Source organism: Hibiscus syriacus, unplaced genomic scaffold (genome assembly GCF_006381635.1).
Source record: "Hibiscus syriacus cultivar Baekdansim isolate YM2019G1 unplaced genomic scaffold, ASM638163v2 tig00117034_pilon, whole genome shotgun sequence".
Lineage (NCBI taxonomy): Eukaryota > Viridiplantae > Streptophyta > Magnoliopsida > Malvales > Malvaceae > Hibiscus > Hibiscus syriacus.
This window is the reverse complement of record NW_024063533.1, coordinates 674,531-689,376: the sequence shown is the minus strand read 5'-3', so window position 1 is coordinate 689,376 and position 14,846 is coordinate 674,531.

Sequence of the window (14,846 nt, the reverse complement as noted above, 5' to 3'; positions counted from 1 at the left end):
TACTTGTAACATATCATATAAGTTCATTTTATTCTCTTATATTCAAATATATCATACAAACATATTTCCTTATAGATAATATAACATATGCAACACATGCAACTAACATACTCATATCCAAATACGAAACCACATATAACAATCACCTCAAATTATTTATATGATATCTTTATTAGCCTATGTACTTTGGAGAACTAAATATATGTGAGTTCATTGAGGTTGTGCACTTATGCTGTGACCACAGCTCGTATAATTTCCACTAGGGGAACTTAAAATTTGTCCCGAATGACCACTATGTCCCGAATACCACTATGCCCGAAGGACTACATATCACATATTTCCTGAAAGACCACTCCTTAAGAACCATATACATAATACGATGGACCAAATAAGTGTATCGAAGTACCACATATATATTACACAGAATTACATATATATCCCGAAGGACCACGTAGAACCCTAGACTCTTGGCATGCCAACTATACCTCTAGCTCTCAATTCATATAACATGGGCATTATCTTTTATGATAGTTCATTTCACTTATTTCACATAACATTTTCACATGCACATGCAATCACTTAGCTTAGTTTCGCATAACTAATGTCACATATTCATATCACATAGGCACATAATCTCATAGTTTATTTCTCATAGTTCATGGTCACATTTTCATATGATCATATAACTCATGTCACTTAATCTCTTATGTTAATATCATATAACTTACATAATCACATAGATTACTTATACCGGTTATTATGTCTTAACATACTAGCATACATTTATACAAAACATGTAACACATGCAATACCATATAACACATACACTCATATCAAACATATGCTTATATTCATGAGTTCATGCATTCTAATATAAGAAATAGACTCGTCGAAAGTCTTATTTCCCTTAGACATCGTATACTAACTAATATGCACTCACCTGGCCTCACTAGTCAATACCGATCCTTTATCTCTTCTCGATGACTATTACTTGAAAACTTGTCCGAACGTTGCTCTCGATCGATATCTACACAATCATGTATACATATCAGCATTCCAAATAATATGATTCGATCCTTAATTTCTTAAACTAAAAGAAAAGTTTATTTTCAATTTCCCTTTGAATAGGTATCGATACCCCCTATAGGGTATCGGTACTACCCTAGCTGAGGGTATTCGATACCAAGACGAGTATCAGTATAGAAATTACATTCGATATCTCCTTGGTATCGATATCTCCCTTATGGTATCGGTATGGTATCAATACTACCTTCCCAGGTATCGATACCTTTTGAATCCCCTCGTTATTTTTACTCTTGAGGTATTGTACCTGATAAATGGGTACCGATACCCCTTGCCCAGAAATCACTTTTTAAGCCCAAAAATTACTTCATTCTAACTTAAATCCTTCATAACTTAGCTCCTTTAATACCCTTAACTCAAGGACACATACTCAAACAAATTCCTAGACATTTAATACATCTTTATCCTCAAAATCTCATCCTCCATATGGAATTCAAGAATCATCCCAAATATTCAACATGTTCTAAATTTAGTTCTAACACTTTGATTTTCTTAATTCTAATCATGACAAGTTAAATTTAACCTCAAAACTTATTTACTAACTTATTTCTATAATTTCACTTAATGACCCCTTATATTAAATATTCCATAACTTCTTTGATTTTCTATCCCCTTTTAAGTTCTCATAATCTTTCCTAATGTTCCATTAATAAAAACATTCTTTTAATTGCAAGAAAACCAGCTGAAAATCAAACTCACCTTGGACATGAAGAGCTCACGTTGAGAGGATGAAGAAGAAGCAAGTTTCCAAACTTCTCTTTCTCTCTTTTTCCCATTTCCACATGTTTCATTCCTTATAAAGGAAAAATAAAATCTTTCATTTGAAATGACCAATTTACCCTTACTTCTTCATATATTTACTAACACATCCTTTACAAAATATTTCTTAATTAAATCCTTAAACTTTTCAATCTTTCAAAATTAGACCTCAAAGTTTCAAAACTTCTATTTTAGTCACTAGCCTGATTTTGGGATATTACATTTCAAGACCAAGTTCAGAATATACGAATGACTCGTTATGCCTTTTGGACTCACAAACGCCCCAAGCACATTCATAATACCAATGAACCATATCTTAAAGAAGTTTATAGATAAATATGTTTCCGTTTACTTTGATGATATTCTTATCTACTCATCCTCTCTCGATTCTCATGTCATTCATGTTCGATTAGTTCTTGAAGTTCTCCGAAGAGAACTCTTATATGCTAACATAGACAAGTGTGTGTTTTGTAGAGATAAACTTATGTTTTTAGGCTTTATAGTAAGTGCATAGGGAATCTATGTTGATGACAAAAAGGTGAAAGCAATAAAAGAATGACCCACAACATCTTTCATAACCAAGGTATGATCATTTCATGGCTTAGCAAGATTATATCATCGCTTTGTCAAAGATTTTTATACCATTGTTGTGTCTTTAACGGAAATTATAAAAAAATCGGTTGAATTTCAATTGGATTCACCACAACAAGAAGCCTTTGAATTTTTAAAAGGTAAGTTATGTTCTGCACCTATCCTTCGTCTTCCCAATTTTTCTAACACCTTCGAATTAGAATGTGATACTTCAGATATAGGCATAGGCACAATTCTCATACAAGAAAAACAACTTATCGCTTACTTTAGTGAAAATTTAAAAGCTGCACAATTGAATTACTCCACACATGACAAAGAATTTCTAGCATTAGTTCGTGCACTCGAAGTGTGGCAACACTATCTTCTTCATAAAGAGTTTGTCATACATATGGATCATGAATCATTAAAGTGGTTAAATGGACAAGATAAGTTAAAAAAATGACATGCTCGATGGGTTGAGTTTATTAAATCTTTTCCTTACGTAATCAAATACAAATAAGAGAAATATAATATCGTAACTGATGCATTATCTCGAAGTTACACATTAATTACTCAAATGCATATAACGATTCTGGGTTTTGAACATGTTAAAGAACTTTAATCTACTGACCCAGACTTTCTGAGATTTACACCCACTATTTAACAGGTTCTTTTAACTATATCCAACAAGGATTAGTGGGTCACTGAGAGAGTTTTTAGTTCATGAATCGTATTCAGGAGGATTAATGGGTCACTTCGGTGTTAACAAGACACTCGACATGGTCATAGAACACTTATTTTGGCCGTACATGAGGAAAACCATGGAAAAATATGTGCTTCACTCATCACGTGCAAACAAGCCAAATCTAAGGTAAATCCGAATAGTTTCTACACTCCTTTATCAATTTCCTCATCGCCTTGGATTGATTTGTTGATGGACTTTATTCTTGGCTTACCTCACACCAAGAAAAGATGAGATAACATTTTTATGGTTGTGGACATGCTTTCAAAAATGTCACACTTCATTCCATGTCATAAAATAAATGACGCCACAGACATTGTTATCTATTCTTCCGAGAGGTAGTACGAATTCATGGCATCCCTCGCATTATTGTATCCGATCGAGATACAAAATTCATAAGCAACCTTTGGAATATATTATGGGGTAAGATAGTTACAAAACTTCTATACTCCACCACTTGTTATCCTCAAACCGATGTAATAAATCATATTCTAGGTTCTTTACTTAGAGCTCTTGTAGATAAGAACACTCGTAACTGGGAAAATATTTACCTTTTGTTGAATTTTCTTACAACATATCAATTCATTACACTATAGTTTATTCTCCATTTGAGATAGTTTATGAATTCAATCCACTAACTACTTTGGATCTCATTCATTTACCTTTAGATCACATTATAAGTGTCGATGGAGAAAAGAAAGAAATATGGTCAAGGATATTCATGCCAAAGATAAACAAAGGATGGAGAAAACATATGAAGTATCGACAGTCATTTTCGTCCGAGTGACACATTATTATTATATTATATTATTGTTTACAAAGCCCAAAGGCCCGGTTACAAAGAAAAACACACAGGCCTGATTACAACGATCTCAATCCAGACTCAAACCCAATATATTAGACCCAGGCCCAACAACCAGTTCGGGCCCAATTTCGGTAAGCCTGTGGGAAGGCCCGTGCACGCTAGGGTTTTCATCAGATGCTCCAACCACCAGAAGCTCTCCATCGTTCGATCAGAGGCAGATCCAAGGGCCAGAAATGAACCAGTAAAACCCTAGGGTGTTCATTGCAACCCTAGGGCCTATTCCAGTCACCGCCTCTCGTTGCTCTAACAAGAACTGCACAACCTATCAGTCTATGGTGAGTCATCACCATAGGTCCCATACCAGGTTTCCTCATCATTACAGAGGATCTCTAGAGGACTATAAATAGCCCTATCCTGCAAGGAAACCAAAAACACAACAAGCAGCGAGAAACAAAAAGAAACACATATAAGAATGGGAGAGCAAGCAAGAACACACAACAAATAGAGGATAGATATACAAAATAACAGCAAAAGAAGATCAGCCAAGCACCGAAAACATAAGAGATAACATCCAAGCAGTAAATAGAGGGAATAAGTTGAGAGCACTTACTATCGCCGAAGCCCAAAGGTCGTCGGAAAAACGATTTTCCTGAAGGTAAAAATCCTATATTTAGGCTTATTGAAGGGTTTTTAAAGAAAAAAGGAAGTCAGATTTGGAAAGAGGGAAAGTCGATCTATATTTTAGGGTAGTTTGTGAAATTCTGACCACCGTGAATGATGGTCGGTGGTGACGGTCGATAGTGGTTATCGGCTGCTGGTCGATGACCGGACTTCCTCCGATGGAGGATGTTTAGAGAGAGGGCAGAGAGAATGAGTTCTCTCATTCTGTAGAGATAGAGTGAAACGAGAGAAATGAGAGGGTTTACCCTCTTTGGGCCAAATTCGGGCCATTTATATCCTCTCGCATACGATGTCGTTTTGGGATAGGGGCTTCTGGGTAATTAGCGCGTGGTCAAACTATGTCCGCAATACCTCACTTTTTGTAATCCTTCCATTTTGGTCACGAAATCAGGTTCCTGAGCATTTGAATTTGAAATTTTTATTTATGTTCATTTTAGTCCTTGCCTATGTTTATATATATATTTAGGGTAAAATTACATGTTTAGTCCTTGAATTTTAATAAATTATATTTCAATTATGATTAATAATTAAGGTTAAATTACATTGTTAGTACATTATTTTAGGATTATTTTGAATTATGATAAATAATTTTTAAATATTATTTATTATTATATGATTAATTATTAATAGTACTTTAGGATTATTATTATACATAATTTATAATTTAATCTATATAATTTTGATATTAAATATTATAATGTAATTAATAATATTTATGTTAAATATTATTTAGTAATTATCTATATTAAATTATTTGTAAATTTAAATTTAAAGAGCAATTTTATTATTTATTGCAAAGACTATAATTAATAAATACCGGTACTAATTTTGGGCGTTATGGGGGTGCTAATACTTCCCCATACGTAACCGACTCCCGAACTCATTTTTCTGGTAAGCAGACCCGAGTTGTATTATTTTAATATTATTCTTAGGAATATTATTAGAATAATATAACATTTTGGTGACCAATCTCACCAAATTAAAAGATTGGTGGCAACTCTACAACTTGGTGTTTTATCTGATTCAAGGAGGATAAACACTTACCTTTTCGAGACTAGTTATACCCCTTGAGGTGTACTATTTGCACTTTCTGTTTCCGGGCACAGAAACGTCTCGACAGCTTGGCGACTCTTCTGGGGAATTTAAAAAAAAGAGTCCACCCACCAATTTATTAATTATTTGTCTTTGTAGTAAATAATAAATTTGTTTTAATTATTTTTATTATTTTTTACTAACCTTTTGTTTTTATATGTACATATTTAATTTTGGGTCATTAGAATAGAATAATAGGTTGTATATTATTTTATCATCTTTATGATTTTCCTCACCCACTGTGCACTGCATTCATGACATGAGCTAAAACTTTGATCTTATCCAGTTTAAGTGAATGATAAACTACTCTCTCGTGTGGTTTTCACCTCAGTATAGGATAGGGGACCATTCTTTGAGCTCGCACCTTATGTTCATCGTGTGGTTTTCACCTCCGTATGGATATAAGGAAGCGTGTTCCTTCGAATTGAACTTAATCCGAAAGTCTGTAATGGACCATGATTGAGGGCTTGGCAGTCTAAGGGGACACCAACAAAGGACAATTCGTTGACCCTTTTACCTTAGAGCCAAAACCCAGCATATAGTAAAACTTAGAACTAGAGTCTAGGTGGAACCTATCCAAAGAAGTCTTGAAAGGTTATCGCACAAGGGAAAACATGTTGAGTCTTTTATTTTATTTAGTTTATTTTATTTTCTGAATAAATGCATGCGAACTAGAAATCACGCGGTTAAGTTATTTTTCCAAATAAAGCATAGAACTAGAAAACATGAGGTTAGGATGTATATATAATATATAGGATATTTCCTTTTCATTAAGCAGTACTAAACAGTTTTCTTATATAAAGATGCATATATTAATTGTTCTGTTTGCATTTGCATAATCAAGGCATGATCAAGGGTGTTGATTCAAGAGTGATTATCAAAATCAAAGGTTTTCATTATGGATAATGGGTTTTATGATCAAGTGAACTGCAAAGTAACCAAAGAAGGGTATCTTAAGGAAGCTCTTAAAACAATGGAGGGGTATGCACATAAAAATCCTGGTAGATTGGTACCAAATCATTTTATGGTAAAAGCATCAATAGAAACAGTCACAAGGGAGAAAGTTTTTATGAAGCTCAAGCCCATTTTTGGAAAGACGAAAATAAGAAATTGAGCACAAAAGTTGAAGCCATGCTTAATGATTTTTGAAAAGTCAGTCAAACCTTTAAAGATGTTGGACTAGGAAATACTCCAGAGAAATGGATGACATGAATCATTAAACTGAAGAGTGATGATGGTTACTGGAAAAAGATACATGAGGATCAAGCAAATAAGTTTTCTTGTGACTTGCAAATTGCCGAAGAAATATACAATGCAACCATCACCAATTTGGAAAAATGTCAAGCTGAAAACCAGATATTGAATAAGGATACAACCAACATGGAAACTTCATATATGATCCATGAATGTGAGAATAATGTTGAATTAAAATCCACTAGATCTTAGAGCCACACATTAATGAAAATGGTGGATGATTATAGAGATTTGGTATAAGAACTTCTTGAACATAAAGGTTCTCTGATAAAGGAAAATGAACAATATTGTCTACAACTTTAGGAAATGGCAGGTAAGATTCAAGAAAAAAAATGACATGAAGAAAGTTGCGGCCCAATCAAGCATGGTGACCCACAAGCTGTTGTACTTAGCTGGTTTTACAAGGGAGCTTAAGCAGAATGACAATCTGATTCTGGAACATAAATGGAAATTAACTTGGCTTTTTAAGGAGATAGAAAAATTAGGAGGGAAAGTTATCCCTTATATGTAATGATCTTTCGGATGTATTAAACAAAAAACTTTTTATGTTCAATAGAAGTTGTTTTAAGATGATCACTCTTGAATTACACCTTTTAATACACACATTAACATACATTCATGTTCTACATAGCATATGTTAATCATGAAAGCATGGGAGTAATTAGTAAAGGATTTTGGAATTAGGAATTCTGAAAGTACATTCAAGAATCAGGGAAGGTCTTAAAAAAGATTGAAAGAAATAACTGGAATATTAGCTCGAGTTAGAAAGATTAAAAAAATCCAAGAGCAACTTATAGAAATCCAACGAGGAATGCTTGAAGAAACAAGAAGGTTCCAAGCTGAGTCCAGGGAACAGATGTCTAAGATGACGGGTATGATAGTTATACTGCTATATGGGGACAAGATGTTAGAAGACCCTATAAAACATGAAAAGATGAAAGCCTCGGGAAAAAGTCTGGATTTCAATATGATGACAAATTACCAAGAACCTGTTATGGAATGTAGAAATCCAATCAGCTTTATGAATTGGGAAATATGATAGAAAACATGGATATTGAAGTTGGTTCAAAGAAGATAAACATGGAATAAGTCCCATTAAAAATGGATAAAAAAAGGCAAGAAGGAAAAAAGGATGACACATCTCATTCCAATTCCAATTTTGTATTCAGAGTTGTTACCCTTTCTCTTTGAAAATGGTTTTGTAACACCCATCCCTCATAGTACTTACTTGCATCCAAATTGGAAAAATATCAAGAATCCATGCAATTATTATTCTGGAGATTTTGGTCACTCTAACGAAAATTACATAATGCTGAAATTAACAGTCCAAGACCTTATGATAGAAGGGTTGTTATGTTTTGAAAATGGGAAACCTAAGTTAATCAGAAACTCAAAGCTGATTGAGAAGGAGAAATTTTCAAGTCACCATCTCTCAAAACGATGGTCAAAAGTCAGACATTCAAAACAAACATTTTCAGGAAAGCAATAGTAAAGAAACAATCATATCAAGGGAATCTCTACCCTGTTTACCTTCGATCTCATGTAGCAAGTTATATGCCAAATTACACAAAGCCCAACTTATTGCCCCATGTCTGGCTAAACCTTTGGTGCCTCTTACCCAATATGGTATAATAAAAAGGTCTTTTGTGAGTATCATGCTGGAATTTGAGGACACTCTATCAAAAATTGTGGCAACTTCAAACGACAAGTTCAAGATCTTCTAACTTATGGAATTATAGAAGTGGATGCCAACAGTCAATCCATTTTGATCAAACACTTGGGAGTCAACCCCAAAAATGAAGTTGATAGTGTCAAAAAAAAGAGGATAAGGTAAAGCTAGGAAAGATGAAGTATGTATGACCGACTTAACTTTTGATACTTCTTTGATGGATAAAAAAAAAGAAGAAAAGGAAAAGGAAAAGGAAAGGTAATTCGAGACTGGCCTACAAGTTTAAGAAGAAATTAGACATATACAACCTTAGAGACACCTATATCAGATCTTCTAAAATCAAGAGAAGCAGAGGTCAATTTAAAGAGTATAGTGGATAATACTTCAATCACAGCTTCAAGAAATATCCAGAACCAGGATACAACAATCGTCACTAAAGCGATTGGTTCTGAAATTAAAACTGAGCTCAACTGTCAGTCAGGAAAAATGTTGACAGGATTTGATCAAAGATAGCTCAGGAAAAAACTAAGATTTGTGTATCTAAAAACTCATTCAAAGAAGCTACCCAAGAAATGATCAAGAAACGGGGGGTAAATATAGACAAAAATCCTGGTCTGACTATACATTCGATATCCAATGAATAATGGGACAATGGAAGTTGTTATCCACCAATTTTGTACCTTTCATTTTGTAGCATCTTGTTTGAACATGTTTTTGTTCTTTTCTCCGCCACTTTTTTAATAAAAATGTATTGCTTTTTCAGTTATAAGCATTGAATCAATTCTGTAATCTTGTATTTCTTTGAGTATAATTAGATTAAAAGCTTTTTACAATTAGAGTTATACATCTTTGACAAAAGTATCATGATTGAAAACTAGAAAAAAAGAACCCTGACCTTACCTCAGAAGAAATACATCCCAAAGACTATCCTTTTACAAATATGAGAGAGACTTCTCCAATGCAAGAAATTAGACAAAAGGCTTGGTATTGATATTTAGAAGTATAAAACGTGGGGCATCTTTTGTAACATTACAAAGTGACTAGATTACCTTTTTATTGATAAGGTTCGACGATGAAACTTTGACAAATCTAGTCTAAAGTCAATTGCTTGGGAATTGAAATTTGGCAATGAGATTTTTTATTTTCACCAAACACATAGACTATAACATGTTTTTTTTAAAAAGTAAGAGTCATATGCAGAAAAGATATCCCTCTAGAGCAATTGGTTAATAGCCCTGGCTTTATGGATAAGTTTCAATTAGCCCAGTGAAGGCTAATGTCAATCAAGCTGAATTCAACTAGCCAAAATGACAAATAAAGTTATTGTAAATAATACTTGTTATAGTCTATTTCACACATGTGCACACAAAAATCTTATTGTTAGACCGATGTTTTCACTACTTTGGCTAGAATCAAGGATTTTAGAGAATTAAAATAGAAGTATTCTAGAAAATCTAGTAACTATTATACTAGATTATGTCATTTTGTATGCATCCGGTTAAAGATACTAAGTCAAAGAAAGTGAGGTATGTGACAATGTTCACAAAAGAGCGAGAGAGGAGTGACATCTTCACTAAGATGTAACCATAGAAAATAGAAAAGCCAACCTGAAACTAACTTCTCAATCTTGATGCTTGTCAAAGATCTATAACTCTTAAATAATAAAAGTTGTTGATTCTTTTGATATTATTTGAAGTCATGCTTATGATTTGATTATATTGTGAACCTATAAGGGGTAATATTTTCCAAAATTCTTTCATTATTTGATAAAGAAAGGAGGAAGAACATTTTCAAACTGGATAGTCTCAAATAAGAAAGAATCGTGAAGCAAGTTGATGCCTATTTTACTCTTATTTGAGAGAAAAAATGAGCAAGGCCAGAATAATGAAACATTTCATATTCTTGAAAACAAGTGGCCCGAGAAATCAAAAGTTTGAGGGAAGTTGGACTTATAACATTCCCTTTGAGACAAACAGTCAAGAAGAAGATGCTTACTTCATTCAGAAGATGCACATATCTCAGTTAGAAGGTGATCATTTCTTAAGATTTGATAACATGAAGAGCATCTGTTGAAAAATTTTTGATGTTTTGATATAACAAATTAAGTATTATTGAATTTTAAGATTTTATAATTATTTTAAAAGTATATTCGATTAAACTATTCGAATATCAAAATCATACTCCAAGTTTTTCAAATGAAAATTTCAATCCTTACTTAAGTGTAAAATTGTGTTTCAATCTTAAAATATTTTTGAAACAATTTTTATAAAGTATTTCGAGCCTTAATCGAGCCAAATATAGTTTTAAATAAGGAGGTATCGATACCCCTTATAGGGTGTACCGATACCCCTATGTAAATTTTGGCTCCGACAAAAATAGAATGCCCAATAGTTACCGATACCCCCTTAGAGGTACCGATACCCCTGGTCATTTAACGATTGAAATATTTGAATTTTACACTGCAAGTACCGATACCCATTGAAGGTGTACCGATACCCCACGCTCCCAGCAGCCATTTTCAAGAAGGTTTTCACACTACAACGACTCTAACATTACCCAAATGATTCCTAACGACTAGAATCAATCCAAGGTGTATATAAACAAGTTCTGAAGCCATTGATCAACAAGTATTAAGAGAGAATCAAAGAGAAAGCCTTAAACATCAAGTTTGAGCATTTCAAACCAATTTTCATTCAATTTTCATTTTTGCTTTCAAGAACACTACTTGTACTCAATTGTATTCATTCTTAAGTGTTCTTTCTTTGTTCTAGAATTGTGCAAACATCTTGCCTTGTGAGGTTTTTCTATAAGTTTGCGAAATTTGTATTGTTCTCTTTGGGAGAGAGTGTTCTCAAGAATTTGGGGTATAATTCTTGAGGGATTTGTAAGGTTACTCTTTATCCTCAAAAGAAAGACAAATTAGTGAATTTGTGAAAAATCCTTAGTGTGCATAGCTAAGGTAGTAGGCATAGACTTTGGTTGAGAAAGTCGAACCACTCTAAATCGCTGTGTAAATATTTTCTATTTTCTGCAAAAGCTTCCACCAAAATTTTAATTGCCAATTCACCCCCTCTTGGCTATTTTTTCGATCAATTAACTCAAAAATTGGTATCAGAGCCTTACTCATTTGAAGGTTTAATCGCCTCTTGAGTTGATTCGGGAAGAGTTATATCGATATTCAAGTCATCAATGGCCTCCACTTTAAACTTCGACCTTAGTTTTGATTCAATGCCCGTCAATAAGTCTCATTTCTTCAATAAAGCTAATGATGCTTTTTGGAAGAATAGAATGATGTACTTCATTCAAGCAAGTGACAAGGGAGCATGGAATATCATAGAAGACAAATACTTCATACCTTCCACTCATTCAAGATTGTGGAGTGAAGCAGAGACAATAATGTTCCAGCTCAACTCAAATACTATTCATATTATATTTTGTGCTCTTGGACCAGATGAATACGGAAGAGTTTTATCTTGTACAACCAACAGGGAGATATGTGATAAACTATAAGTCACTCATGAAGGCACAAACGAGGTAAACGAATCTAAAATTAGTCTTCTAACTCATAGTTATGAAAATTTCAGGATGAAACCAGATGAATATATCAAAGCTATGACGGATAGATTTTCCACGATCGTCAATGGTCTCAAATCATATGGAGAGATCATTCTAAACGAGAAGCTTATAAGGAAGTTAATTTACTCTATTCCAAAATCTTGGCAATTAAAGAAGACTGCGATAATCTAGGCTAAAAACTTAAAATCCTTGACCCTCGATGAGCTTATTGGTTCTCTCTTCACGCATTAAATGATGCTTCAAGATGAGGTAGACCTCGAGAAAATGGATGAGCCAAAGAAAGAGACGGAGAAGAATAAGAATAATGGAGTTGCTCTCAAATCCACAAAAGATGAGAGTGATTCTGATGAAGATGACGAGGAAATGACATTATTTGCCAAAACGTTCAAAAAATTAATGAAGCCCAATAGAGGAAGAAAATTTAAATGAAATGAAGGCTTCAAGAATAAACCAAAGGAGAAAGACCCGATCATTTGCCACGAATGCAAAAAGCCAGGACATGTCAAATACGATTGCCCACAATTAAAGAAAAATGGTTAATCCAAGAAGAAGCATAAGGCACATGTGGCTCAATGGAGCGATGATGAAGCTTTCGATGAAGAGGAACAAGAAGTAGCAAACTTGTGCTTGAAGGCTTTCGGGGAGGATTCTCAGGTGACCTCTAGCTCATTTAATTTCGAAGATTATTCTTTTGATGAGTTGTTAGAGGAATACACTGGGTTGGCTTCGGATTATGAGAAATTATTTTTAAAATACAAAAATGATATTTCAAAATTGAAAAATGAAAATAATCTCATATCCAAAACTAACATTGATCTTGAAAGTAAGGTCAAAGAATTACAAATCAAATTAGATGAATTTGAAAAGAAAAATATTGATTTGCATAACCTACTTTCAAGAGTGAATGATGATCATCAAAAGAAAATTGATGATCTTAAAGCTTCTTTTAATAAAGTTGGAACAAAACTTTGAAAATGGAGAAAGTTCAAAATCCAACTTTGTTAGAAAAAGTTTTAAAAACTACAATCACAAAGGTCCCCGAAGAACCTCTAATGGAAAAATCATTAGAAGTATATGGGTTCCTAAAGAACTCATTACTACTAAAGATAAGGATATCCTACACAAGTGGATACCCAAGGGGACTAAAATTTTAGAAACTAATGACTATGGACCCAAAAGAAATTGGGTACCAAAAATAAAAATTAATCTATGTTTGTAGGGAAATGAGCATTGCTACAAGGCACGAGAAATAAGTTCAAACTCATGGTACCTTGATAGTGGATGCTCAAGACACATGATCGGAGACAAGAGCCGGTTTATAGAGCTTAACGACAAAAATGGAAGAGATGTGACTTTTGGTGATAATTCAAAAGGCCACATTGAAGGTATATGTATTATAGGTAATATCGCTTCTATACAAATTAAAGATGTTTTATATGTGAATGGATTAAAGCATAATCTATTGAGTATTAGTCAATTTTGTGATAAAGGATATAATGTCTTATTCGAAACTAATGGTTGTAAAGTCATTGACATTGCATCTAATCAGATTATGCTTGTTGATCATAGAATATGAAACATTTATATGGTGCATTTAGATTCAATAAATATGACTAATTTATGCCTAGTTGCTAAGGATGAGCGTGATAGTTGGTTATGGCATAGAAGACTATGACATACTAGCATAAGTGTTTTACAACGACTAATTCAAGGAGATTTAGTAAGAGGATTGCCAAAGCTAAAATTTGATAATGATAAAATCTGTGATGCATGTGCTAAAGGAAAACATAGAAGATCTTCAATTAAGTCCATTAATGATGTATCAACTAATAGAGTATTACAATTGATCCATATAGATCTTTTTGGGCCAATTAGGATTGTTAGCTTGAGTGGAAAACAATATTGCTTTGTATTAGTAGATGACTATTCTAGATATACTTGGGTTCTATTCTTAAGTACTAAATACGAAGCATTAGAAAAATTCATCACGTTTTCAAAAGTAATCCAAAATGAAAAAGGTTACTCTATAACTAGTATTAGGAGTGATCATGGAACTGAATTTGAAAATCTTGGATTTACCGATTTTTGTAATTCTAATGGTATTAGCCATAATTTTTTAGCACCAAGAACCTATCAACAAAATGGAGTTGTTGAGAGAAAAAATCAAACTTTAAAAGAAATGGTTAGAACCATGCTTTGTGAAAACAATTTGCCAAAATATTTTTGGGATAAAGCCACAAATACCGCTTGTTATGTTATAAATCGAGTAATGATTAGGCCTATTTTAAAGAAAACTCCATATGAAATTTTCAAAAATAAAAAGCCTAACATTAGTTATTTTCATTCTTTTGGATGTAAATGTTTTGTTTTAAATAACGGTAAAGAAAATCTTGGCAAATTTGATGCTAAAAGTGATGAAGGAATTTTTCTGGGTTATTCCTTAAATTCTGAAGCTTATCGAGTATTTAATAAAAGAACTTTAGTTGTAGAAGAGTCTATACATGTTGTTTTCGATTATAATCCCCTTCCAATGAAGGATTCTTGTGTTGATGATGATGTAGGTATTGTAAAAGCAAATGACGTTAGACATGACGTTGGAGAACCGTCATCAAATG